Source organism: Hermetia illucens, chromosome 3 (assembly GCF_905115235.1).
Source record: "Hermetia illucens chromosome 3, iHerIll2.2.curated.20191125, whole genome shotgun sequence".
Classification (NCBI taxonomy): domain Eukaryota; kingdom Metazoa; phylum Arthropoda; class Insecta; order Diptera; family Stratiomyidae; genus Hermetia; species Hermetia illucens.
This window is the reverse complement of record NC_051851.1, coordinates 63,988,961-64,016,297: the sequence shown is the minus strand read 5'-3', so window position 1 is coordinate 64,016,297 and position 27,337 is coordinate 63,988,961. Positions and strand designations below refer to the sequence as shown.

The window sequence follows — 27,337 nt, the reverse complement described above, 5'->3', positions numbered from 1 at the left end:
TCATTGATATGACCACAAATATACTTGACCCCAGCCGCAAAAAAAGTCGGAACGGCTGGTTTGACGATGAATGTAAGCTAGAAACGTTAGCATTCTCAAAGAATGCGGGCATGCGCGGAGACTTATCACAAACTCCGTCGAGCGGGAAAGCGACTTCACACACAGAAAAAGGAAGCCTGGGAGAACCAACAGGTCTGTGAACTCGAAAAGTACAGGGAGCAACCGCACCAGGCGCGCAAGTTTTACCAACAAGTCAGCAGATAGAAGCCTTCTACACCAAGATGCTCATCCTGTCGAAACAAAGAGGGAAATCTTATTTTCGACAGAATTGGAGCGATGGGTTGAGTACTTTGATGAGCTAACGAACAACCAGAACATCGGCGAGTTGGAGGTTCCGCCAACTGAAGACGACGGACAAATACTGCCACCACGAAGTATAGGAGAAACAGTCCGTGCAATTCATCGGCTTAAAAATCATAAGTCGCCAGGAGCCGATGGAATTACAGCCGAATTAGTTAAATATGGAAGCGAACAGTTACACCAAGTGGTTCATCAACTTGTGCTCAAGGTATGGGACAGCGAATGAATGCCTGACGATTGGCAACGAGGCATTATCAGTCTCATACATAAAAACGGAGATATCACAGAGTGCAGCAATTATAGGGGTATCACGTGGCTGAGTACCATCTATCTTGCTAGGCCGGATAGCCCCATACGCCCAGAACATCATTGGCCCATACCAAAGAGGCTTCACTCCAGGCAAATCAGCAACAGATCAGATTTTCTCTGTGCGGCAAGTGATGGAAAAACTGTTGGAATATGGACACCAGCTGTACCATCTGTCCATCGACTTTAAAGCTGCCTATGATAGCATAGCCAGGGTAAAACTGTACACGGCCATGAGAGAATTCGGTATCCCGACGAAATTGATAAGACTGATTAGGTTGACCCTGACCAATGTCCGAGGCCACATAAAAGCAGCAGGATCACTCTCAAGACCATTCGACGTCAACAACTGTCTACGACAAAGGGATGCTCTATCATGCGTCCTCTTTAACCTGACCCTCGAGAAAGTGATCCGTGATACTGAGGTAAATGAAAGAGGTACGATGCTCTTTACCTCCACCCAACTACTGGCCTATGATGACGATATCGACATCATGGGAAGAACGACCCGAGGCGTACAAACTGCCTTCATCCAGATCGAGCAGGCGGCAATAGAGGCGATATATTGGGCTGCATATCAATGAAGGCAAGTCAAAGTATATAGTGGCAACGTCAGCACCGAAGACGAATCAACCAACAGCATCAAACGCCTTGGTCAAACAGGAAGAATAAGGATAGGAGAATACAACTTTGAGACCGTTGATAATTTCTCCCATCTAGGGTCGAAAATCACAACCGATAACAGCTACGATGAGGAAATCCGCGCACGGTTGTTGTCAGCCAACAGAGCCTATTTCAGCTTATAAAAACTGTTCTGCTCGAAACGTCTCACCATAGGGTCAAAACTCTTACTGTACAAGACAATGATCTTGCCTGTCCTCATGTATTCCTCGGAGACTTGGGTTTTTAGTAACAAGAATTGCGAACTCTTGGCGCGTTCGAGAGAAGAATCCTCTGAAGAATTTTTGGCTCTCTACATGAGGATGGACGATTCCGTAGCCTACATAACCACGAAATCTATGAGCGATACCATGACAGTCCGGTTGTTGATAAAACCCGGCTCAATAGGTTACGGGGGGCGGGTCAATTAATCCGTATGGATGAGGATGATCCAGCCCGGAAAATCTATAAGAACAATATCTATGGCAGAAAAAGAAGACGAGGCAGACCCTGCCTAAGATGGAGCGATGGCGTAGGTCAGGACGCCAGACAGCTTTTAGAGATATCGAATTCGTAGACCTCGGCGCAAAACCGGGATGTCTGGAGTTCCTTATTAAGGCAGGCCTAGACCGGATACCGGTTGTTACGCCGTTGATGATGAATTTTTTAGCGCCGAATGGAATTCTAACTTCATCACTACGGAAAGAAGCAAAATATCCGGATATAAAACAGCGCTAATTATTCGAGACATTCCTCTTCTCTGTATTTAGGAAAACATAATTTTGGATGTATGCATATTTTGACTTCGAAACAGATTTTCTGGCACCCCATGGAGTATGGGCTTTTCTGGCAAAATATTGACGTAATTTCAAAATTATTTGAAAACACTTACCTTTTTCGCCAGAATACGTGGATCGTTACTGTCGGCAGGGTACAAGCGACTCCATTATCTTCTTCTTTTTTTTAATCATTGCCCTGTTCAGAAACGGGGTTGGCTCAAATTGATCGGTTTTGCCATTTTGGTCTGTCGAAGGCCTGATCTGGATGGAGTTGCATCAACATCCAAAGTGTCAAGGCGTTCCTCTGGATGGCCTTTTTTTCTTTTCCGACACAAAATTCGGTGTTGAAACCTATCTTGGAGAGCGAATTCTCGTCAGCGCGAATTACGTGACCATAACAACGGAGGCGCAACTTTTCCACGATCAGTGTAACCCCATATTGACTGCGGATATCCTCATATTCTCCAACGCAACATCTTCCTCTTTATTATCGCAAGGCACCGTTCGTTCTCTTTTATAGTCGGTCAACACACTCTATGGTTCTGTGTGCGGGATCAGTGGTCCAAAATTCAGTTTTATTCAAATTCAATCTGCATGAGGAAGTCATTCTATTTTTGGATAAGTTACTCGAGATCATTTTTGCTATGATCTGCATAAAATAGTATACAGGGCGCTGTACGTTGGATGTGTCGTATGACAGTGTCCATTACAAGAACAAAGTAAAGTGGTGAGAGGGCGCCTACTTGATGAACGTCAACAGAGGGAAGAAATGCCACACTTCGAACTTCACTTTTCGGATCGTGGTAAAGGAATTTAACCCAACGCCAGAGTTCTTTTGATGCCAACTGTTACCGCGGAATATGCCAGTGAATTCACGTGGCACACGATCCTTCTCTGGATCCAGAAATGCAATATAAAGAGGACGATGCTATTCCCCGTGTTTCTCCATGAATAACTCCGCAAAATGTATTGCCTCACAAACCTCCCTTGATTCACGACTATTAGAATGATGTCACGAACACGGTTATCAAGATGTTTTCAAAAATTTTCTTGGTATGGTACAGCAACTAGATCGGACAGTAATTTGAACACTCTCCTGGAGTACCTTGCTTTTCCCATATTGGAACTCTTTGGTTTTCTGGCAGGTAACGCGTCTTTCTTTGCTTCCCGACTGGCATTCTTGTAAATCTGTCAATTCGCCAGTGTTTTATCGGTCAGAAATTTATGACAAAGCGTTTCTTTTCACGGAGCTTCATTTAGACATCGTTATTCCAAAGCCAGGTATCTCGGCTAATGAACCATTTACCGGGCTTGGTGACGCCGAGGCTTGTATACGCCGCTTTGTGAATAGTGTCTTTAACTTGGCTCTACGATTCTTCGATATCTGTAATGGTTGGTAACCACGTAATTGAGATCATTTCTTTTGTTTCACTAAATCAACACCATTTACTTCGCGCCCTGCGTTCTTCCTGATGTTCTTCATGCTTTTTTTATCGGTGACTTGATTCGCAAGACGACAATGTACGGCTGATGTTAAGGTACGAGGGTCCCAGGGGAACGGCTGTACAATCAATGATGGTGATACAATGTCGGCGTCTTATAATGATATAGTCGATTTATATAAAATAATAACAAGTCGGAAAACCGGGAGCTGGACACTTCAGGTATTAACGGTTTTAAGCATTCCCTATATAAAAACATTAATTAACATTAACATTAATCCACTTTCGCATGCCGCTGACATTCAAAATCTTAGAATTTGCACTTAAGTGATAACTTTGACTTATTATAACATTGTTAGCAATAGTACAATTTCCACTAATCTTGGTACGATCATTCTCTATATTAAATCCTATATTACTGCATGACATGCATGATTATCTGATCAACTTAGAGGGGTCTTACGGCCAGTTACTAAAAATTATAGTAATATACTATTATTAGTTTTATTCGAACAGATATCGGTATGGAGGGTATTTGGGAGCCTAGGCACCATATAGTGGTAGCTTCATGATTTTTCGATTGATAGATGACCACTTTTCAGACACCGTCCTGAGACCAGATTTGAAAAGTAATAATCGAAACCTTTCGTCTGATTCCCTACACGGTTATATTTGACGAAAAATAATTTGACACCTTCGTTTTACATATATGGTGACCCCCCTTAAATTCAAGGTAGAACGATACAGTGAGCTACACTGCATAATATTAAAAATGTAAGAAATAATAATAATCCACCATACGCTCGCTACCCTCATTGCGCGCTGCAAACCCCTTTCCCTCATGGCGCTTGTTCCCATCTGCCTTATCACCCACCTGACCATTAAGGTCACACGAAGGAATCTTTCTCAGCATCAGAGGTGAATAGCTGATATAATGCTAAGCTTCACCAGCCGGCCCTCATATCGTTGGACTTCATTAATGGCATCACGGAAACCCAAAGAGATGCAATACTAACATCATGTTGAGTGTGTGGGCTACCAAAACAAAGAAGTTTATAAATATTTTAGCACCACACGGTGGAGTTTGTTGTAGAGCACAAAGCTCTCGCGAGTTTCTCGGTCTTTCCAGTGAATGCTAACACGTATTTACTTTGCTAAAACTAATTTACTTGAAACCTTCTATGCGTCAAGAACCTTTGCCCACTCCTCGATACAAACGGGGCCCGTCCTGCCCCATCAACAAAAGCAAATACCCTAGCACTTCTCCAAGACTTAAGATATCTCAACACGGTCATATCCTCTGTCTTTAACGGCATTGAATACATGCATGCATATCTTTGCCTGATCTCAGTGAGTCTATTATGCTTTATTTATTGGGGTAATAAATACATTAATGTCTCATTGGGTCAGAGGTATATACTCCAGCAATCAGAAGGGTAAATGGGATATGATCAGCAAGTGTAATGTTTGACAATCCAATTGCCGACCCCATGGTTCAATCCCGTTAAGTTTTTCTTTTAGACACGTACAGTGTAATGAGCCACGCATTAAGCGGAATGTCTACGACGCCGTAGGAGGGGTGTTTTGACAAATTTTCTTTCCTTGAGAAGACCGTTTGTCTGATGTTTTTACTTGGCGAGCTGACGGGAATAGACGCTGGTTTCGGAAGAATATATAGGGTGGGAGCTTCAAAAACTCTCTATACCCCGCATTCCGCCCCTTTACAACTAATATCAAAACTGAAACAGGCTTCGGAAAGTACTAATCAAGACTTTTTATTAGATACCTCATATGCCTATACTTAGTAAGAAAAAATTGTATACCCCTTTTTGCATACCTTAATGTACAACGGTATAAATCCCTGCATGTCAGGCCGTTTACAATTTCGATATGATCACCAAATTTTATGTCAATAGGTATAACTATTTCTGAGAAAAATACTTATGACATACAGACGGACGGATAGACAAAGAATCTGCATTTTTCAAGGAGAGAAAAAAAAATTTGTAGGAGGTAAAAATACGTTATTCTATTACTTTGTGAGTATCATCCATTTGTTATTCGTTTCGAAGTCGGACGGAATTCAGAGGGCGTACGGAGTGATTAAGGCAAAACAAGAATAGCGACCAATTCTCAAAATATTAAAATTTTCGAGCTATCTGCGCTCTTTCCAATGCACTCAACATCGAGTGCGTTCGTTACACAAATTGCTCGCTCCGCCACAGCACTCCACGATGTGAGCCCAGCAGCCTTTTTTTCCGGGAAGAAAGATTTGAGCCGGGCGACGAAGATCTTCTTGAGAATACTTCCGACGTCGAGGTTGAAACGGCGTGCGAGGACTTCGTAGGGGCCCTTGTGAAATGGTTGCCCCAAGAGGCGTCCGTCTTTATTAAAATGTAAGTGCAGGAGTTGAGATCCCCAGACACAGCTGCCACGTTTTCGCGTGCTTAGCGGGCGGCAACCTAATGTCGAGTACAAAGTCGCTAGGGAGTCTCAGGCTCTCCAGATATACCAGCTTCGCGGGACTTATGACATATAGGATGAGTGGCGTGACATGCGACCAGGGAGGTGGCATACCTTTATCCGTGGAATTTGTCAAACTCCAATAAAAGGGAGGAATCAAACTGCGCGGCGATTAAGATTGCCGGCACACAGGAATTTGTCTAACTCCCAGAAAAGGGATGGCTCGAACTACTTTGGTCGGTGATTATGATCACACTGGAGCGTAGAATTTACTCTACACACAAGGCCTCTAAATAAGATTGTGCAGGAATATCTTTCAGAGCTATTACATCAGTCCACCGGAAACTCCCTAACTGTGTATTTGCAGTTGGTCTTGAGACTCTGAAGCACTGCATCGTTTTTCTGCGGTTGCCTGACAATCAATAATGTCGGCGATTTTGACGTTTGCAATACGTGAGAAAAGCGTCGGCAACTATGTTGTCCTTTCCAGACATGTGTTGAATGTCAGAAGTGTACTAACTGATAAAGCTCAGTTGCGCTAGTTGGCGAAGGGGCTTGTCGGGCTTTTGCTTATAAGCAAGTGTGAATGGCTTATGGTCCGTGAACACTGTGAACGGCCTGCCTTCTAGGGAATACGCAAAGTATTTTATTGCCAGGTACGCGGCTTACGGCTTATAATGTAAGTGCTGTAATACCGTTGAACAGGGTTCAGTTGCTTGGAACAGGAACTCAACGGAAACATCTGAAATTGTGCATTTTGCTGGGGGAATTCCAGAAGTGGATATCGCACTAATCAGTTAGAAATTAATATCATGCTAATGTGACCATAATTCGTTCTCTAAAGCAATAATTTTAATAACCCCCAGACAGCAAATAAAGAGAAACTATTGAAAGTGTGGAGTCTAAGCTTGGTAAACAACGTTAATGACAACACCTTGGTATATTATGGGCTAGCAGGCTCAGAGAGATTACTCTAGGCAGTGATGTTGCGCTATTTTTGAAGAAATTTACGAATGCGTAGGTGGGTAAAGTCTTCAAAAATGATAGAAAGAGAGTTAGGCATGCAAGTTGGGATTCTTCCTGATAGCCTAAGGAAAGTTGTGGGATCAATAAGGGATTTACTGTGCAGAGCCACTAGCGGCACAGGAAGACTGCATAACATGAGAGTGTGAATTTTTGCTATAACGACGCACCAATAAGACGTTCCTCGTGGTCCTAGACCCACGCATACTTGCCTATAGCCATAAGTACGGTTCGACGAGGAATTTGCTGTCAGGAGTTTTAATCTTTGCGGTGTTGGTCGATAAGCCTGAGATGCGGCGAGAACCGAGATTGTAGCGCTTATATCTATAAAGTAGTGACGCCGGGTCAAGGGGTCATAAATTATTAAGCGACGTAGTGCTACGCTTCAGTTATCCAAAGCCCCGGCAAATCTATTTTTGTTAGGAAAAGGTGTAGGGGCCGGTCATTTAGTGGTATTTTCCGCAAACCTTAGGTGGTAGTTAGCCACTGTTAAAAAAATATGAAAAATTAAGTATATTTTTCACCTCAATGAAGTGGCATTCCATTACTGGCGTCCTTTGCGAGCGACGCAGCAATAAACGTCTCAAATCCGAACTCCACCGCAATGTCGATCGTCATGTTGTCCTATATGGTTCCGAGACTCACTATCAAAGACAATGAGCATTATCTGCGGTAATAGAGACGAAGATGTGGAGCTGAATCGGTGCATAATACGCCAAAACACCAAAAAACTGACCGAAACCATAGGTTGAGTTTCATCACCAAGTCTAAGACCGAGAAAAGTTACGAATTCGATTTAGACGAGTCGACCCCGCTACCGACTATGGCGGAAGCTAAAGGCAAAGAGGAAATGTACTTATCACTGACCTTGTCCTATTGCAAAAAAGTATCCAAACATGGCTCCCGAGTAAAAAGTAAAATTTCAATAGCATATGAGTATACATATATGTACGCACCCCTTTTCGCATGCATGGGGAGCCCCCTTAAATTCAGCATAAAATTGTGACTCTTGCTATATGTAAAGGGATTCGTAAATCACACCGTTTCACCAAATTTCATGACAATTAGTTTAGCTGTCTTCGAATAAATCGGGTGTGACATTTCACACAAAACTTTAAAAACAAAATGGCGGCCGGATTGCCCAGATGATGCCGCTTTGGAGCACAAAGAGAGGGAATCTCGCCACCAATTTAACAATAATATCTTCTTAGTTTTGAATACTGAATTTTGATAATTTGGCATGGTTTTGAACATATCATACTGACTTTTTGTAGTTTGCCGATTGGGAAATGGCTCCTAAATTACGAAAGTCTAATGTTTTTGTCTAATTTTCGGTATATTTATTCCATATGTCTACTAAAAAAAATTAAAATTAAATTGGGTCATTCGATTTTCTTCTGTGCTACCCCGTGCACCATGATTCGAGAAAAAGCTTTATTTCTGATTTTGAAGTTTACGTTTAAAATAAAATCATGTCAAGTCATGAAAATCGGTTCAATGTCTGTCTCTCTGTCTGTCACACGCACTTTTCTTCATAATGGTTGCGCCGATTCAAAAGAAATATCGTGGATATTTGGGAACTATGAAATTCCATGCAAAAAGTGAGTATGAGTAGAGATTTAAAGGAGCCTCCCCATATATGCAAAGCGAGATTTAAAAACAAAAAAAGCCCCTAATGTACCACTGAATAATCAGAATATCGGTGAGTTGGAGGTTCCGCCAACTGAAGAATTGGTTAAATATGGAGGCGACCAGTTATACCAACCGGTTCATCAGCTTGTACTCAAGGTGAGGGACAGCGAATTCATGCTTGACGACTGGCAAAGAGGGATTATATGTCTTATACATAAAAAGGGAGATATCACACAGTGCAGCAATTATAGCGATATCATGTTGCTGAGTACCATCTATAAGATATTCTCCTCTATCTTGCTAGGCTGGATAGCCCCATACGCCGAGAACATCATTGGCCCATACCAAAGAGGCTTCCCACCAGGCAAATCAACAACAGATCAGATTTTCTCTGTGCGGCAAGCGATGGAAAAACTGTTGGAATATGGATATCCGTCGCACCATCTTTTCATCGGCTTTAAAGCCGCCTATGGTAGCATCATCACCATCAACGGCGCAACAACCGGTATCGGTCTAGGCCTGCCTTAATAAGGAACTGCAGACATCCCGGTTTTTCGCCGAGGTCCACCAATTCGATATCCCTAAAAGCTGTCTGGCGTCCTGGCCTACGCCAGGCTATGATAGCATAACCAGGGTAAAACTATACACGGCCACGAGAGAATTCGGTATCCCGACGAAAATGATAAGACTGATTAGGTTGACCCTGGCCAATGTGCGAGGCCAGATAAAAGCAGCAATATCACTCTCAAGACAATTTGACATCAACAACGGTCTACGACAAGGGGATGCCCTATCATGCGTCGTCTTTAACCTGGCCCTCGAGAAAGTGATCTGTGATGCTGAAACATCATGGGAAGAACCACGCGAGATGTACAAACTGCCTTCATCCAGATCGAGCAGGCGGCAATCGGGACGAGATCTTGGGCTGCACATCAATGAAGGCAAGACAAAGTATATGGTGGCAACGTCAGTACCGAAAGCCAACCAACCAACAACATCAAACCACACTGGTCATACGGGAAGAATAGAGACTACAACTTTGAGACCGTTGATATTTTCTCCTATCTAGGGTCGAAAATCACAACCGATAACAGTTACGATGAGGAAATCTGCACACGATTGTTGTCAGCCAACAGAACCTATTTCAGCTTACAAAAACTGTTCCGCTCGAAACAAAACAATGATCTTGCCAGTCCTCATGTATTCCTCGGAGACTTGGGTTCTTAGCAAGAAGAATTGCGAACTCTTGGCCGCGTTCGAGAGAAGAATCCTCCGAAGAATTTTTGGCCCCCTACATGAGGATGGACGATTCCGTAGCCTACATAACAACGAGATCTATGGGCGATACCATGACCAGCAGGTTGTGGATAAAATCCGGTTCAATAGGTTATGGTGAGCGGGTCACTAAACCCGTATGGATGAGGATGATCCAGCCCGGAGAGTCTATAAGGGCAATATCTATGGTAGTAAAAGTAGACGAGACAGACCCTGCCTAAGTTGGAGCGATGTCGTAGGTCAGGAGCCAGACAGTTTTTAGAGATATCGAATTGATGGACCTCGGCGCAAAACCAGGATGTCTGGAGTTCCTTATTAAGGTAGGCCTAGACCGGATAGCGGTTGTTCCGCCGTTGATGATGATGATGATTATTTTTATAAAAGTTTATATCACCAGACACACAAATTTCTTGAAAATTTTGACAACAGTTAGAGAGACGTCAAAAATTCGAAATTCAAGCTTATTTAGCCACTTAAACGATCAAAGCTCCATTGGCAGTGTATGTCAAACTGTTCACTTAAATGAATCAGTTACTTATGGAAAAAGTACTTAGCCGTTAAAATTTATATGAAATCAGAAGGAAAATGTACACGAAAAACCAAAAACCCAGAGAAGGCTCCGTGTATAAGCGAATTAGACACTTAACCGGGAAGTACTTATCCGTGTTTCACTGTATATCTTATGCTGATGTCTGTTCAAATAAATATTGAAATACTGCAACGCTCCTATCAAATTCATCCTAAAATTCCAAAGTGAAAACGTAAAGAATAATATGAGCGTGATATTGGAAATGTTGAAGGGAATTATACCATTATTAACAGAGTTATAGCAGGCCGAATACTGCAGTATTCCTTTTAGAGAAATTTCCCGGAGGAACTCTTCAGTTAATGGCAATAGTAAACGCTATATAGCAATGTCATATACTTCGAGGTCTACCAGATACAAGAATGGAGCTTTGTCTCCATATATGCTAGCCGCACCAGAATATCACGGGACTTGAATGTCTACAAAACCATCTCAGTAGTCACCGGAATCCGATTTGTCCCTTAAAATTCGGAAAGAAGCAGAATACCGTATTTTCATAAGGTGCGCGTTTTACCCTCGAGCAACGCTCTGACATATTCCTTTAGTGTCAACTTTATCTCGGCAGTTGTTTATCAGAAAATTTTAACTCACCAGACCAGACAAGACTTCCAATTTTCCATGTTCTTTCAGGACCTGATAGTTATTTTCCGTTCCCGAGGAAGCTGCTGAAGTGATTATTCAAAGCTTTTAGAATCACAAGTTTCACAGATATCAAAGTGATACAGTTAACCATTGATGAACACTCGCTAATACACACCGTGCTCAAAGTGTTTCCAAACCTGAGCGAAAGGCTTCCGACTTGCCCCCACAATGCTGTTTTAAAAACCATTTTGTAGTTTGCTCAACAACACAGTGTTCCATCTATTCATCTCGATATGGTATTTTGTATTCAAAATTGGTTTAGTTGAGTCTTGAGTGAAAAATTGAGAACTCTGGACTTTATCAGAAATGAAAACTTCAAAACATGCCATTCTTCACCCTGAAGTATTCCTTCAAGTCATCCTGAAGATATACATAAAACATGGTGCTATGGAAACCGCTATCTTAACTTCCCGAGTAAAAATTACTTTTCAATCATTATCTTTTTATTATGACTAGACATGATTGCTGAAATCGACGAAAGACTCCGACAAGTGATTTATTTTTCTTCCACAATGCTACTGCACACACAGATAAAAGTTTGCGACAGAAAACTTTCACTTTACTTGCAAATATATGTGCATATCTTATTTTCTGCTAAGTTTGAGCGAACAAGTGGAAAAACGGCGCAAACAAGGCAATGACGAAAATCTATGTGTCATGTAATTAACAATCATCGACCTTAAATCTCAAAGATACAAGTGCTCTCCTAAAGAAATATTGCCATAAGCAATGGAAGCGACTAAGCCGTCGTTTCGAATTAGAGCTGTAAACCTATTTTTGTGTTTTTCGGTAAAAACCATCAACTTTAAGATATCTTGGTGTCTTGTAAGTGCCAGGTTTTATTGCGCTTATGGCTTGCATATGTGTTTTATCGCCACGAATGGTAAAAATTATTACGTTCATCGAACTGATAATAAAATTCGACGAAATATTGATAGAATACGTAAAAGTGCAGGCTGTAAAAAAATGTAGAAAAAATCGTTAAAATCGTTGATTGCTTAATGTATATTTATTGCCGTACATATCAGAACCATGTGACATTTTCAATACGGGCTTAGAATGGAGCAGATATACGAATGAAGTTTTATCTTGATTTGCTGAAGTATCTTTTTTACACTCGGAAGATTTAAAACTCGGTTCAACTTTCGAGGAGAATGACTGGGAACCTGATTATACAAAGCGGACCCAATCACCCTGGAAATTTTAATGAGTTGCTTGATCAGAAGGAAATTATATTGAGGAAAAGATAAACACCAAACAACTTGTGCGCGGCAAAATCAAAACTTCATGGAAAAGTCCGTCCCGATGATTTCCGATATCTTCTCAATGTACACAAAACTGAATTTTTGAAAAACTTTTTAGTGACCTTTATATAATATGAAACAAGCCAACAAACCAAGTTAAAATGTTTTATGCATAGACGCGAAGCCAATGTTTGTCCCAGTGCGGTGCTTCGTAAGTGATTTTTTTTCATTATATTTTATCTTTTTCAATATACTGACATTCGACTGTCTGTGAGGGTTTCACTTGTTCATGCTTGCGGGGGACCATGACTTTATTCAGTAGTGTTTTTGCCTGTCAAGTTTCGGTGGGCATCGTGTGATGAATTGAAGCTGATCAAAAGACTTGCAAATAAGATTTTGGAGAAGTAAAGCATCAAGCAAAGAACCAAGAAATTCAAATGTGAAATATCTTAAATTTTAGGAAGTTTCTACGGAGGCTTATGATCCGAAGGGTGATACGTTAGATTAAACAATTTTTTTCTCAAATGCCACTGATCTCTACAAGAAATCTAATTTTTTTCGCTGTAGTTCGTCTTAAAAGCAGTTACTATTTGCTACGACGTTTTTGTGGTGAGGACTAACCAAGGCAAGGCTGTTGAGTTGATCACTAAAGCTAATTTCTCATACTCAAACCACTAGATAATTGCATCTTCACGAACAGTCAAGGCCGTTGAAAAATCGTGACAAATACTGCCCATCAAGCCATTGATCTATAAAAAATCGTTCCTCACTAACATAACATGCACAATTAATATGATTTTACAGAAGTTTTCGGCATCATAACAAACATTTTAATCTATTTTTATGCCCGCTTAATGACAGTATTGGAAATTAAGGACAATATTCACAAATTTCCAGCAGTTTCGCCGTCTTACAACTGGTGAAATTCTACCCCAAACAGAAATTTTTCACAAAACTTGTTAAACTCCATCTGAATTTCGTTAACCAATGCCATCGACCAAAGTATTAGTGGCCAAGATAAGTACATAAATTTATGAGGTACAAACCAAATCAAATCTACCGATTTTATTGCGAAATCATTGGTATAGGATTAAGGTTACATACATCCTGTACAAGTCACTCTGCGGTGAATGCAATCAGCATGGTGATGAATCTGGCAAAAGGCGCGCTGGTTTCTGACGGTTCCCGCACCGTGTTGACATTGGATGTCAAAAATGCATTCAACTCCGCCAACTGGAACTGAAAGGGGGGAAAGGGGCGTTGGCTGACATAGGTATTCCCGGATATTTAGAGAGTCTAGTCGAAAATGACCTCTCAGAGAGGACTCGCTGATGCCAGACGATGAGAACCCCAAAGAGTACATCATCATAGCGGTGATACCACAGGGCTCGGCTGTAAAATATAATGCTTCTTTTTCCGTCCCACGACAACGATTGTTGCCGTTGTGAATGACCTGTCTGTTGTTATTACAGCAAAACACCCATAGGATGTAGGGATCTTCACGATGAAAACAAAAGAGCGGTAATGTTCTGAAGCCTGAAAGAGCTTGATTGACTTTGACGGATAAGAAAACGGAAGCGATATATAACAAACCGTAAAAAGAACACTGTGGAAGTGGGAGCCAGTGGACATACGATCTCCTCAAAGCCGGCTATAAAATACATGAATACAATAATTGATGCTAACTGAACCTTACTTTTGCAAAAATATTGCCGAATGAGCGGAAATACTGTCGGAAGTTACCTCTGGCCGAAGCAGTGCAACCCATTCTACTTTACGCATCACCTGTGTGGGCGCGAGGCGCTTAAAAACTCTCAAAGGCGGAAGCAGATGACCCCGATTTACCGGCTGATGAGGGTTTGTAGCGCTTTTAAAACAACATCAGTTGAGGCAGTACTGGTGGTGGCGGGCATGATCCCAGTTGGCCTTTCTGGCGAGGACTGACTAAGCGATACCATGCGAAACATATGAAGAACACACAGAACGCAGGAATTCAGGAGGATCGGAGTCGTATGATCTCTGGAAACGCAGATCTGATGAGTTTACTTAGAGTGACTAGATGCACATGTTCATTCATAATGTTAGGATGCGGTTTGAGCGGAAACCAACTACCGCATTACCCAGCCTGTCACAGGATGCGGTGGTTGTTACAGTCAATATCTCCATCGCTTTGAGTTAGGTGATTCACCGAATTATCCCAGATACGATCGCATACCAGAGGATCCACACCATATGATGTCTCTCTGCCCAAAGTTCGTAATGGAGACGAGAAATCCAAGCAGCACGCTCCCGTTCTAACTCCAAAGTTCGCATGATTGAGCTGTAGCGAATGTGTCTTTCTAAGATTTTCACATCCGCATACGACCAAACAAAAATCCTCTATGCTTAATGAGGATCCGGCTGTTTAAGTTGGAGTGGTGGGAACTATGGTTGTACTAAAGCGTACACAACACCGAGCGGCATTTTTTACCAAGCCCCAACAAGTTTAAAGTTCAGATCAGGATTGGATCTAAGAGTCATATAGTAAGACCTATGGACCTTTGACAGTCCATGACCTACGCAGTCCAACATTTGTTATATGTGCCTTGCGTTACTTCCATTTACCGGGCTAACATAACTTCAGTTAATTTTTAAATATCGTAATTGGAAATATATGAAATTTGCCAAGATTCTATTCCGTTACTGACACCATCGTCTGAGTGTTATTGAAGATATTCGCTTGGGTTTCGATAGTTGTCAAGGAAAAGGCTTTTCGATACAATTTTGAAGGGTCTCTTAAACAAAACGTTTGCTATCTGCCTCTCTGTTTATCTATTCAAATACTTGTCTATCTGGCTGGTTTTGTCTGTAACACCCAATTAACATGAAATCTGATGGAAAGGTTGCAACTCTGCGCCTCAGTGAATAACGTCTTCCTACCTTCAGTCTAAAGAGAAAAGGGGTTTCAAAATGTGTAATTTGCCCAAATGTAATGTTCATTACTTCGCAGGCAAGCTAGTGAATGCTGGGTATTAGGCTGTCCTAATATAAATGTACTCTGCAGCTCACTTTATTTCATGAAATTTTCAGATATTATCCGCTTTCCTTCCATTAATATACCACACATCGTAGGGTATTCCCTGTAAAACTTCGCGTTCCTCACACTTTTCGCCTTGATAAGCCCGCTCCACTTAAGCAAAAATACAACTGTCTCAGCAATTACCAGCCGTATAAGCATAATTCCAAGATTCTCTTCAAACAAACAAACAGTCAAAGCTCCGCTAAGAGCAGCACAATGGCACTGATTTATACTGATTGCAAGCCAGCGTTCATACTAGTGGATGTGAGGCCTATGTAACACTTTCAAGATCTATGGAAAATTTGGATTCAGTTTAGGCGTATAGCCTAAAGTTTTCCAACCTATCTCGAATATAAGTTGGTTGTCAAAAAAACTCGTTCTTCTATAGAAGCAGTGACGATGGAGGAAATCGTGAACGCACTTCCTCCCGCCCACCCCATCCGAACTAACGCTGTCGATGAGAGGGGGAGTACTGAGAAATGCCCACACTTCACTACAAGGAAAGTAGAAGAGGTGGTCTTGTCTATGAAGGACAACAAAGCTCTAGGATCGGATAGTATTTCTAGCGAAGTGCTGAAGCTTGTATCCACGGAAAAGACCGGCTTGCTACTTAGTGCCTTCAACGCATGTTTAACCACGTGTGTTCTTGCTTTCAGCTGGAAAGTTGCAAGCCTCATGCTTTTAATCAAAGGCAAAGGTGACCCCGTATTAGGCGCAGCGTACCGCCATCATCACTATGTTGGACAAGACGGGTAAACTACGTAAAAACTGCATTAAGCCAGGATCAACTGACGCAATATGTACATGGTACAATAAACCAAAACTACATGGTTTTAGAGCCGAGCGATCGATAATTGATGCGGCTGAGGAAGTTTCGAAGGGATGACACTGGCTGTGGCACATAGTCGCAACTGTCAACGGGTGGTGCTCCTTGGGATACTAGATGTAAGGAACGCCTTCAATTCTGCGAGGTGGCATCACATGCCCAAGGCGTTGGAAAATGGTTTCCATTCTGCAGGTTACCTTTTGCGGATATTAAGGGACTCTGGTATTTAAACAACCATGCCTTGCTCTACGAGACTTGGAGGGCACAGCCCAGAAGATGATGAGAGGACCGAAGCATTGACTGACACCCTCAGTAACCACAAGCGTCTGGCGCAAGTGCAATAGCGTTCCGTAAGTGCAATAGAGTTGCGTCCACCTATCGTACTGTCTTGGAACCAGCGGTATTGGTCATAACAGGAGTTATTCCGGTCGCTCTCCATGCCGCAGAATGGACGTCAATATACCTCAAATAGGATGATAAAAATATGGAAACCGTCGATTGTGAAGAGCGACCCCGCACTTTCAGCATATGCAATCTTGAGAAAGAGAATCGAAGGGCAGATAAGTCACGCAAAGACTCGCGACCCTGCTTCAATCGAAAGAACGATTATTTTGAAGCTTACCTGCACACGGTTGCCAAATCACAGCCGCCCGACAGCATTCACTTCAAGGATATGGCGGATGATGCCTACTTCTTTTCAGGAGAAGGCGGTAACGCCATCGCTATCACCTTTCAATAGAAGGGTGTCAAGTGTCTCCGGACTTCATAACTGAGGTCATGCGGCAGAGTGGACCGTATACTTAAGGCATTCTTAAGACGAAAAAGAGGGAGATGAATAGGAGGGACGGCAGGATGCTGAGACTCCTTGAACCATGGGGTTGTACTCCCACACTGAGCAGGACTAGCCTAAGATAATATGTCATACGGTTCCGGGCTAATTTTCTAAATGCAAAAAGGGCTGTTTCAGCCGGTTGTCTAGCTGAGACGGGGGTGCAGCTTTTTGTGCGTAAATTCATTTCATCTTCGTACTCAAAAAAAGTCATTCATATGTTTCCCGGTCACTCTTTTGTGAAGTATATGATATTCACACGGGTTCATGTCGTTTTGACCCCACGGGTTTCGACACGAACGCCGCGACGTCGCTCGTTTCGACGCAGCACTTTTCGACACGAAGTGAGGTAGAATCTGACGGCTCTGCCCTGCCCTGCCCTCTCCGTTTTGAAAAGCTAAGATACTTAGCCCAGAAAAAAGATCCCATGGGCCAAAAAGTGGGAGTAAATTGCCTTACAACTACTGCAACTGTTTCTTAAGTCAACAGAAAAGGCTGCATATAGTCGTTCATTGCCCTGAACTGCCGAGGCATGGGACGCACAACCACATCTACCTTCCTGTACGCAAGCGCGTTTGGTAACTATTGAGCACCAAGGGTGAAATGCAATTTTATCTGAAAAATGATCCTGGTAAACCGTTGTTAATACTAGCATCGAAAATATGGTAAATAAAACATAGCTTCATATCTATAGGACCCCTTCTGATTTTGAACCACTGAAACAAAACAAAAACTTTCAACAAGGCTTCAACGCTAGCTCATAGCCCGTCGTCAAACAGTACATGCAGTTATAATCACAAACATATAGATTTAGAAACCCCAGCCCCAAAATCAACTACTTGATAAGCATTAAGCATAAGAAAGAACATGACTCGAAAGTGAATTATTATGCTTATTAATTAAAAAAGAAGTCCCCTGCCGCGTATGGGATGCAGTGCACTGATGTGCTCTCAAGCCATTGCGGGCCTATAGCTGCAGGAATGTGGAATTGCACAGTTGTTTACGACTTGTCACAAGGGGTAGGAAAGCACACAGAATAAAACCATGTAAGCGCCATCGACATGCCGATACAACAATACATTAATCACATGGATCACGGGCCAATTAGCTACCTCGTCCATACCCCAAGGATACACAATGGCATTCCATCCCTCTTTGCCACTGGATTTGCTCCTCCGGTATAAAGTCTTTTTGGTATATATCGATCGTCGATGTCCTCACTTCCGATGTAAACGACATTGCCGCATATTTTGGATTTCAGAACTTGTAAAACACCACTTCATGCTGTTGCAAGGGGCAATTTCGCAACGCAATTTACCATTGACTGATAGCGTTGACCAGAGATACTCAAATCCCTAATTCTCACTCATCGGCAAGTAGTTATCAATAACAGTGGTAGTGTCTGTTTCATTTAGGTCGATCATCAAAAGCTCTGTTTTATTCAGATTCAGTATCTGACCGTGTTGTTTGAGGCGATTTCACTATTGGACAAACTGCCCGAGATCAGCGTTGTTTAAGAAAGTATAGTAGTGAGTAGAGCGCCTCAAGTTGGTTAAGTGGTTAATTTAATCCAATGCAGGAGTTCACCTAGCATTAAGTATTATCGCAGTGCAGACAAGATCCCGACCCGTACATCACGATATGCGATATGGAGAGGGTGATGCTTCTCATGGTTTCTCTCCATAAGTGACGGCGTCAATAGTTCCGCAATACTTGACAATCCAGGGCTGACGCGCTGTTACTTGAAGGAAGTCGCAAATGCAATAATCAAGAGTGGTATGGGACAACAACCGGATCAGACGCTAACTTGAGCATTCTATACTGTTTTACCCTCTCTCTACCGCGATTGAAGAACATACTGAGTCAGAGAGTTGGGTCCCAGTTCTTCACTTTCAGGAGCTCAGCTACGATACCGCCAGGTCGTGTTGGTTTTCCTGCTTTCATTCGTTTTATTGCCTCTTCAATGGCGCTTGCGGAAGTGACGAATAGGCGAACTCATCCATTCCAATGCGCTCGAAGTATTCCCGCCATCTGTTCGTTGATCGGTAAACAAAGTACCGTTCCTGTCGTTGACACAACCAATATGTTTTATGTATTGTATGTGTTGATATTGATGTTTGTAATGGCCCGCTCGTGTAAAAAGTGATCGCTTTCTTTGCTTCCCGGTGGACATTCCTATAAAATTATCATTTATGATAGAGGCGTTTATCTTCACAGACTTTCATTCGGACACCATCATTTCAAAGCCAAATATCTAGGTTGATGAACCGTTTATCAGACTTCGTAATCTTGAGGCTTCCATGGGCCGCTTTATGGATCATATATTTAGTTTATTCTACGAATCATCGGAGTTCACAATGGTCTGCAACCGCATAAGTGAGGTCATTTCTTTTCTTTTCTCGCGAACTCCCTCTCATTTAATTCACGGGGGACCAGTGCCTTAATCATGTTGACCCTGAGGCGCAATGATCCCTTCTGGCACGAGGTTATGAGATTCAGCAAAATGAAGGATACATCAACCATAAGCCTAAGCAGTCAATAGAGTCGAATCCGTGATTTGATATCTAAGTGATCGTCGCCTATGAAAGCTGGTTGCACCCATTGAGCTTTCCGACTCGTAAAAGATCATACAAGTACAAACTTTCTCAACAATTGATAAGTAATAAGTTCCGTTTGTACTCACAATTCTCGAAAACCGCAGCAAATTGTTTTGCAGTCTATCAAAATTCATTTTTCATAATATATGTAGACAACATCTGCGCAGGTGAAAGGAGGACATAATTAGACGATGTTCTAGTCACTTCCAAACAATAATTCAGGTACCCTGCTGAGCACTACCAAAAAATTATTTCCGGAGGAAACATTTCATAGACATCGATATAATCCAAAAATTTCTCAAAAAGAAGCAGATTACCTGAAGCCGTATCGTAGCCTTGACTTGAATTTGCATTAAAACGATCCAAAAAAATTGCAAAATTGTCAAATTACCGTGTGGTCTGCTATCGCTGCGTACGAACAATAACAAAGACACCAAATTTGTATGCATTATGCGACTAATTCATTTAAGCTGCCTTGTGGGCGTACGTTCAACCCGCGGTATGTGTAGTAGTTTCCATTTCACTAAATATTTTGGAGAACTGGAAGTGATATTTGAGTACTTTCTCTTTTAGTATCATGAACTCTTTTCTATAATAATCCGATCATTCCATATCCAGAAGTAATATTTATTCACAATGCAAATATCGAATAATTTCTTATTCAATATTAGCACGTAAAAAGTTCACGTAAGCAAAGTCCGAGTTTCAAGTTATCCGAGAGTTGGAAATTTGCAAATCAAAAGCAATTAAAGCCATTCGCCATTTATAAAATATGAGAAACTCCCGAATAAAAAATACCCAAAAGTGGCAACCTAAAGTAATTAGTATTTCCTTTGCGATCTGTTTGTAACTAAAACGTGCCTCATGGCCAATTTCATCAAATTTACATAACTGCGGTAAATCCTCCTTATCATTGGCACGATTGAATGCCCAGATAAGGCCATCAAGGAACTTTGATCTGCAAAAAGTGATTCATTTGGTCATAATCGACAAACATTCATCGAGACAATAATCTATAATAGTTTACGATTGCGGCTAGACAGCAAAATACAAGTATACTAACTTAGATAATGACCGAGCAGTAATTTGTGCTGCCATGAGCTAAACAAACAATACGGAAAACTATCTAATCTATGTTGCCAAAAGAGCAGCCTCATTTCAGTTTCATGGAATGGATAGAAATATAGATAAATCACTCCTCATTCATTTACAGCGAAATAGACATTAATAGTCTATTGATCAAATTTGTCTATTTGAAGTTTTCTTGAACTTTTTGTTTATCTCATTTTGAAAATAAATAATAACCTTTTTCATCATATTTCTCGATTACAACTCTAATATTCGAAATATATTACTCACCACTCGTAAAATACCTTCCTTGAATCTTGTGAGACAACAATTGTGTCGTGATCGAATTTATCTAAAGCTTCGCTTCTAAATTTCCAGAACAATAAATTAAATACACAGAACAGTTGCAAAGTAGGGATCACTTTTTAAAAATTATGCAAATATACACTTTCACTTTTTTATCTGCATGTATGAGTTTTATATAAACTTTGTATATTTAGAATTAGTAATATAATTATCAAATATTTAAATATTTTATTAATAAAACTCAAATGACACAATTATGGATCACAGCTAATGCTATTGGAATGAAAGATATCTGATTAATTAGTATATATATTAATTGAGGCTATATTACATAATTTAAATCATTTTATATTTTATATTATTTATATCATTTTAAAACACTCAACTGACTTCGAACAGTAGCATAAATTAATAAGATAAAATTTCAACACACTAATTCGGAAACCATATCAGATCACTCAGTAAAACAAAAACACTTGCCACTTTGGAATTATGGAATTGGAATTATTTGTATCACCGCTGATGAGCTACTTAAAACACTAATTTCTACTAAAAATATATTTGCGCTATATTCCTTTAAAAACATGCGTTTAATTAATTATAAAACTTCACCTTATGCTTTGTTACGATATCAATAAAAACTTTAATCTTTTTACTTTAAATCTCGGGCGAAATTCGAGGCCTTCTCCAAATATTTAAATACCAAACTTTTTCTTTGCTTTTTTCAAAATACACTGAAACAATCGATGACACCGTACTCCAAACACCGAATCATCGAAAACAAAAGTCAATTTTCCTAATGACCACAAACTGATACGATGAAGTAAGAAAAAAAGCAATAAAAAAAATTATCTCGGAATTCGATGGTAAATTTTAGAAATTATCAACTTCATAAATATGTACGCACATATCAACGCGATGTATTTACTACCACTCAGTAGGCGCATCTCGATGTTATCACTCCAGAGTACACTTTACAGCCCATTTCTATCTAAGATTCTGATATTTGTTCTTTTCCTTTCACAAACGAGTTGGTTTTTACGAAAAATGAAAACTAAGGCAGCATGCCAGCAACGCTGATATCATTAACTCCAGAAATATTTTGGGATTTTCGTTGAACAGTTTCTTTTTTATTTTCGTTTTTCAATTCAGGTATTTAATGGAGATCGAAGGTGCAAAATTTAATTAAACCTGAAAACCTGAAAGATAAACAAGAATTGATTACTTTTGTAGTTTAGGTAGATTTTTGGTAATTGGTTATAACATGGTTTAAATGAATTTTATTGATATAACAAACAACTAAAGAAGTCAATATAAATTTAACTAACCAAGACAATAAGAACTTTCAAGGTGTCCTGATCATATATTTAGTAACTATTGTACTTTCGACCCTGGAAGTTTTAACATTATAGTTTGGCCAAATTAAGGAATGTCAGAAAGGCAAACAAGTTCTATAACTACCATGCCAACAAGGGAAGGGAATTGCAGAAATTCATTCCAAAAATTTGAGAGTAATGTAAGGGAAACAAGACTCAAGACAACTTTCCTTAGCATCTATGTTAAATGCAAAATTATGTACTCTAGCGATCGTTCCTCTTCATAAATGACGAAAAATGTATGAAACAATTCTAATTTCTAAATCAGCTAAGCTGCAACGGACATAATTTCACCACAGAAGTAACCCCTTACAGCTACGGAAGTTTTTGCAAATCGATTAGTCCTTCGAATATCAAAAGCGCGACCAATTCGTTGTCCATCCTGGGATAGTGATTTTCAATGCATGACATAATCACCAATGGAGTCGCTCTTTCTTACCACATGACCTATCTATATCCACTTCTGCTTTCGCACTAACATGTCTATTTGTATCTGGCCCGTGCAACGACGAACTTATTCATTTGTATTCAATTGTATCATGCCAGAATACACTGATAACGCAACGCAAACAAATTTTGGGAAAGATGGTGGTGACTGTAGATCAAACAACCGTTCCCAGGATGCGATGACATCGGCGGCCACCACTGTAGTAGCATGCAAGGGAGACTAACATAGTACAGTCTTGACTTGATATTGGTGCTAAAATAGTTGCATCTTCAAGTGTTTTAGGTAAATCCCATGGCCTATCAAAGCCTTCCACGTTCTCCGGACAAGGTTCCACGGTGAACGTCGCAGAAAACGAGAAGAAACAATAAGAAAATAATAATATGTGCTCAATTTTGCGGGGAGTTTTTGGCGGATTATCCAACTAACCTACCACCAGCCACCCCCACCTCTTTACCTTTTAAATACATAGGATCGTCCGAGCCTAAATGCTTGGCACTTAGCGCTAGTATTAAGTGAAATCCGGCATCTGCCGAGATTGTGACAACTCGACAAAATATAATATAGAAAGTAACCCTAGAGACGCGGCTCTCAACTTCAAATTTCCCTGAGACTAACATTTCGTGTAGTGACTATCAAAAACTTTTCCGAAATCTATTAAGAACAAGTAAAGTGGAGATGATCCAAAAGGTGTTGATAAGGTCGATGCACGGGGATCTAGAACTGAAACCAATCTGCTCTCAGTCGAGCAAGCTGTCTAGGTGTTAATCACCATCAAATGCGGCAGCAGAAAATTGCCAAAGATCACTTCAATTATCGTATTCATAATCTTAATGATCATTCCATTTTTCCAGACCCTGGAAACGTTCTTGGATTCCCTGAATTTGCATATAAGGAGAAGAGAATTGAAGAGTTGAACTTCAAGAGCCGCGATCAACAATTCTACAGGGAAGCCGCCAAGCTCAATGGTTCTATACGGCTTAAGTGCATTGATAGCACAGATGAATTCAACTCTAATTGGAGGTCATATGTTGCTATAACTAGCCATTTTATCGATAAGAAGTGAGGCTTTCCCGAATGTGAGAAAGTGCTACGTTCACGTCGGAAGCTGCTCAACATTATGAATGAGGAACCGAGTACTAACGCTCCTGACCACCATCAATAATGTCAAATGTCAGTCAGATAGTTTCTCCACTGTCTAACGATGGATACCAATCGGTAGTTCCTAATTCAAAAGTCAACCTGCTTACCCGTAAGCTGAAGCCCAGTTGAAACCCAGCAAGCTGTGTGGTAAAAAATATACCACCAATGACAAGGCTATGAAAGCTTCAAAAATTTACGAACCTCACACCATTTTCATTCTAATCATCGCTTGTTCGAATAGGGTATCACCATCCACCAACCATTTGGGAAACGTCTGCAGGACCGCATTTAATTTCCCAGAAGAACGCCTCCTGCCCCATTTGGAAAACGACTGTAGGACTGCATTTAATTTCTCAGAAGAACGCCTCCTTCCCCACGGTATTGTACTGGTAAGATTCGATTAGTGCATAACACTGTACTGTTAAATTTTCTCTCATTCTGAACCAGAATCTTGGGGTATCCTGTACGAAACCAGCTTCAAATAACGAGAGTGCAGGGTTCGTGGTTATTTCCTTCAGAGTACAGCAATACAGTGCTCCCCAGAATCCCGCCATCTTTTCTCAATTAACTCCGGAATGTTGAGCCTGCAACGCTCAAGTAGGAGAAAGCGAGCATTCTAGGAGCCTTCGATACCGTTGTCCAGAAGGGTACGCCAAAAGTCCGTAACGGATATCATCGTCATTATCCGAGGCATGGATAATGTTTCATTAGCAGAAAAATTTCAAAATTGCTAACCCATAAATTCCAATCTATTTTCCTTTCCCTTTAGGACAAGCAGGAAATAATCTCATTCAAGAAAAAAAAATTCATTCAAGAAAGGTTGGACCTCAACTCAACGTGATTATAAGAGAAATAACACTCCAATTAACGATCGAAAGGAAACCTTCTGGAAATCCCTTCGCTTCGAAAGTTTCATTTTTTAACAGGAAGCTCGGGAAAAAACCAAAAGCAAAGAGAAGACATATTTGTAAGAATTCCAATAACTATATCGTATATAGTTTGGCCGATGAGATGGGCTGGCACATAACTGTTCAATCCAAAACTGGAGCAGATTATACTAAAGTTGCCTGTGAAGACCAAAGGCAGACACCTCCATGAGTCCTGCCAAATTGTCGCATATGCGGATGATATAAACATCACGATGTGGTCCTTCACATCAGCAAAGGAGTTGTTTGCAAAGTTCGACAAAACATCAAACGAAGTTCGTCTACGAATTACCGAAAATTATGATGCAATCAAGAGAAACGACGCCCACCAACTAAAATATAAGGATTGACGAAAACAATCCAGAAAATGTAGAAAACTTCACACACTGAGGTACATAACTTATGAAAGATGGAATTCAAGTTGATGAAATAGAACGCAGAATTTAGAAGCAAGTATATAAAACGATAATAAAACCTGTACTACACTGCAGAGGTGAAACACCCTAATACAAACTTCCGAAAGACTAGTCAATGTCTTCAAGAAAAGGTCCTCTGGAGAATAACGGGAGCTAAACGAGAGGATGACTAATGGGTAGATACAACCAAAGGTTGACATCTTTTAAAAATGGAACACTGCAACCCCTCATCAAAAGCAATTGGTACTAACAAAAGATCTGTAAAACTTTGAAAATGAACTCGAAGAAACATTGCTCTCGAAAATTGCACCACCACAACCTATTTACGCAAAGTTATTGACGTTCACCTAATTCATATATTAAATAGTATCCTAAAGCTGTATCCGGATAGCTGAGTAGTTAGAGCAGAAGAATCTCACTGGTGGCAGTGGGATTTGTACCGTGATTTGACGTCGGATACCAGTCGATTCAGCTGTGAATAAGTACCTGAGTCAGATGAGCATAATGATCTTGAGCGATGCAATACAGAGAACTGTAATCCTGTAGTGTACCGTTACGGTCTTGCATGAAGTGCTCTAACACACTTCAAGGCCCTGATCCAATATGGATTGTTGCGCCGATTATTAGTATACTCAAGCACCCCCGTCGAACTCAAGAGCATATTTGTACCATAGCCTTCAGGGACCAAATATCTTCGAAACCGCTTATATCGGAGATTAATTTCAAGGATGCATATAGAGCCACAAAAGTTCCAAATCATTTGCAAATTTTGAAGCTTATTTTGGCTACAAGTGTTGATCTACATCATCATCAACGACGCAAAAACCGATATTCGGTTTATACTGGTGTTAGTAAAGAATTGCAGACATCCTGGTTTTGCGTCGAGTTCCCCCAATAACTCTCCGATGCCCTGGCCTACGCCATCATTTTATTTGACGCAGGGTCTGCCACGTCTTCTTTTTCTACCGTAAGAATGACCCTTTTAGGCTTTCCAAAAAGTAAAATAGCCCACCCACCGTATCATATTCAGCCGAGTTTTATCGACAACTGTCCATCTAAATATCTATCTAAATCTATGCAATTCAGCTCAGGGGCTGGACAAGTCTGAAAAGCGAAGATCACAAGAAGCTTCGTGTTCACTTAGCTAGAAACGTCTTGGTGGAATTTCGGTCTCAGAGTTAGAGAAATTTTTTCAAAAGAATAAATTATACACGCTAAAATAGCAATTTTCAAAATTAATTGAATATGCCGAAGGTAATTAGCTTCAAAAAGTGGAAAAGATTCGGATAACGACGACCTCTTTAAACATACTTAAACAAGTCGGTATACCGAGAGCTGCCTATGCCGCTTCTGGTATAAAGGTTTTGTTTTCATCTGTCATTTTTCTTTGCAGGTTTTTCTTCCCGCAGATAGCTACAAATTCTAACTATTCCTTCATATATGTATTTCCAAACTTTCAGATATATGTAAATATTGAAGATACAAAATTGTCAATCAACGCATACCGATGTGTACATACATGCACAGCGTGACCGAAACCGGCTATTTTGTTTAATTCAAAACCCGACAAGGGTATGAATTATTATTCGAAGGGAACGTTTCTTTAGGTATGAGCCCGCCATCGACTGAGGAGCAGAACGGGGGACTACCAGCGGGGGAGTACATTGAGGGGCTTTTGGGTAAATTTCTAAAATATAGTTATATGCAACTATTAACTTTATTTGAGCAGATACCGTAACGGTATGTATTTTGGGACCTAGATTTTGTCTCGATGCATCACTATAATTTTTTTCAGATTCTTCGTTTGAGAACGAGACCTGTTTCACTTTTTGGGGAACAAATTTTGAGTCATCACACTCCTTTGTTTCACCCAATATAAGAAAGAAGACCATTTTCGAGTAGAGTAGAGTAGAGTACTATTTGAGCCCTTTCGTT

General features: G+C 40.7%; 1 protein-coding gene across 2 annotated transcripts in view; it reads right to left on the bottom strand.

Annotated features, from left to right (window-relative positions):
- LOC119652553 overlaps positions 1–21,233 on the bottom strand; it is a 503,388-nt gene extending 482,155 nt beyond the window's left edge. The window contains exon 1 of one of the 2 annotated variants that reach the window (XM_038056757.1): positions 21,082–21,233. The gene's annotated coding sequence lies outside the window, so the exon portion shown is untranslated. The remainder of the gene's footprint in view (positions 1–21,081) is intronic. The other variant, XM_038056759.1, reaches the window with a different exon arrangement.
- Between the last annotated feature and the right edge of the window lie 6,104 nt (positions 21,234–27,337).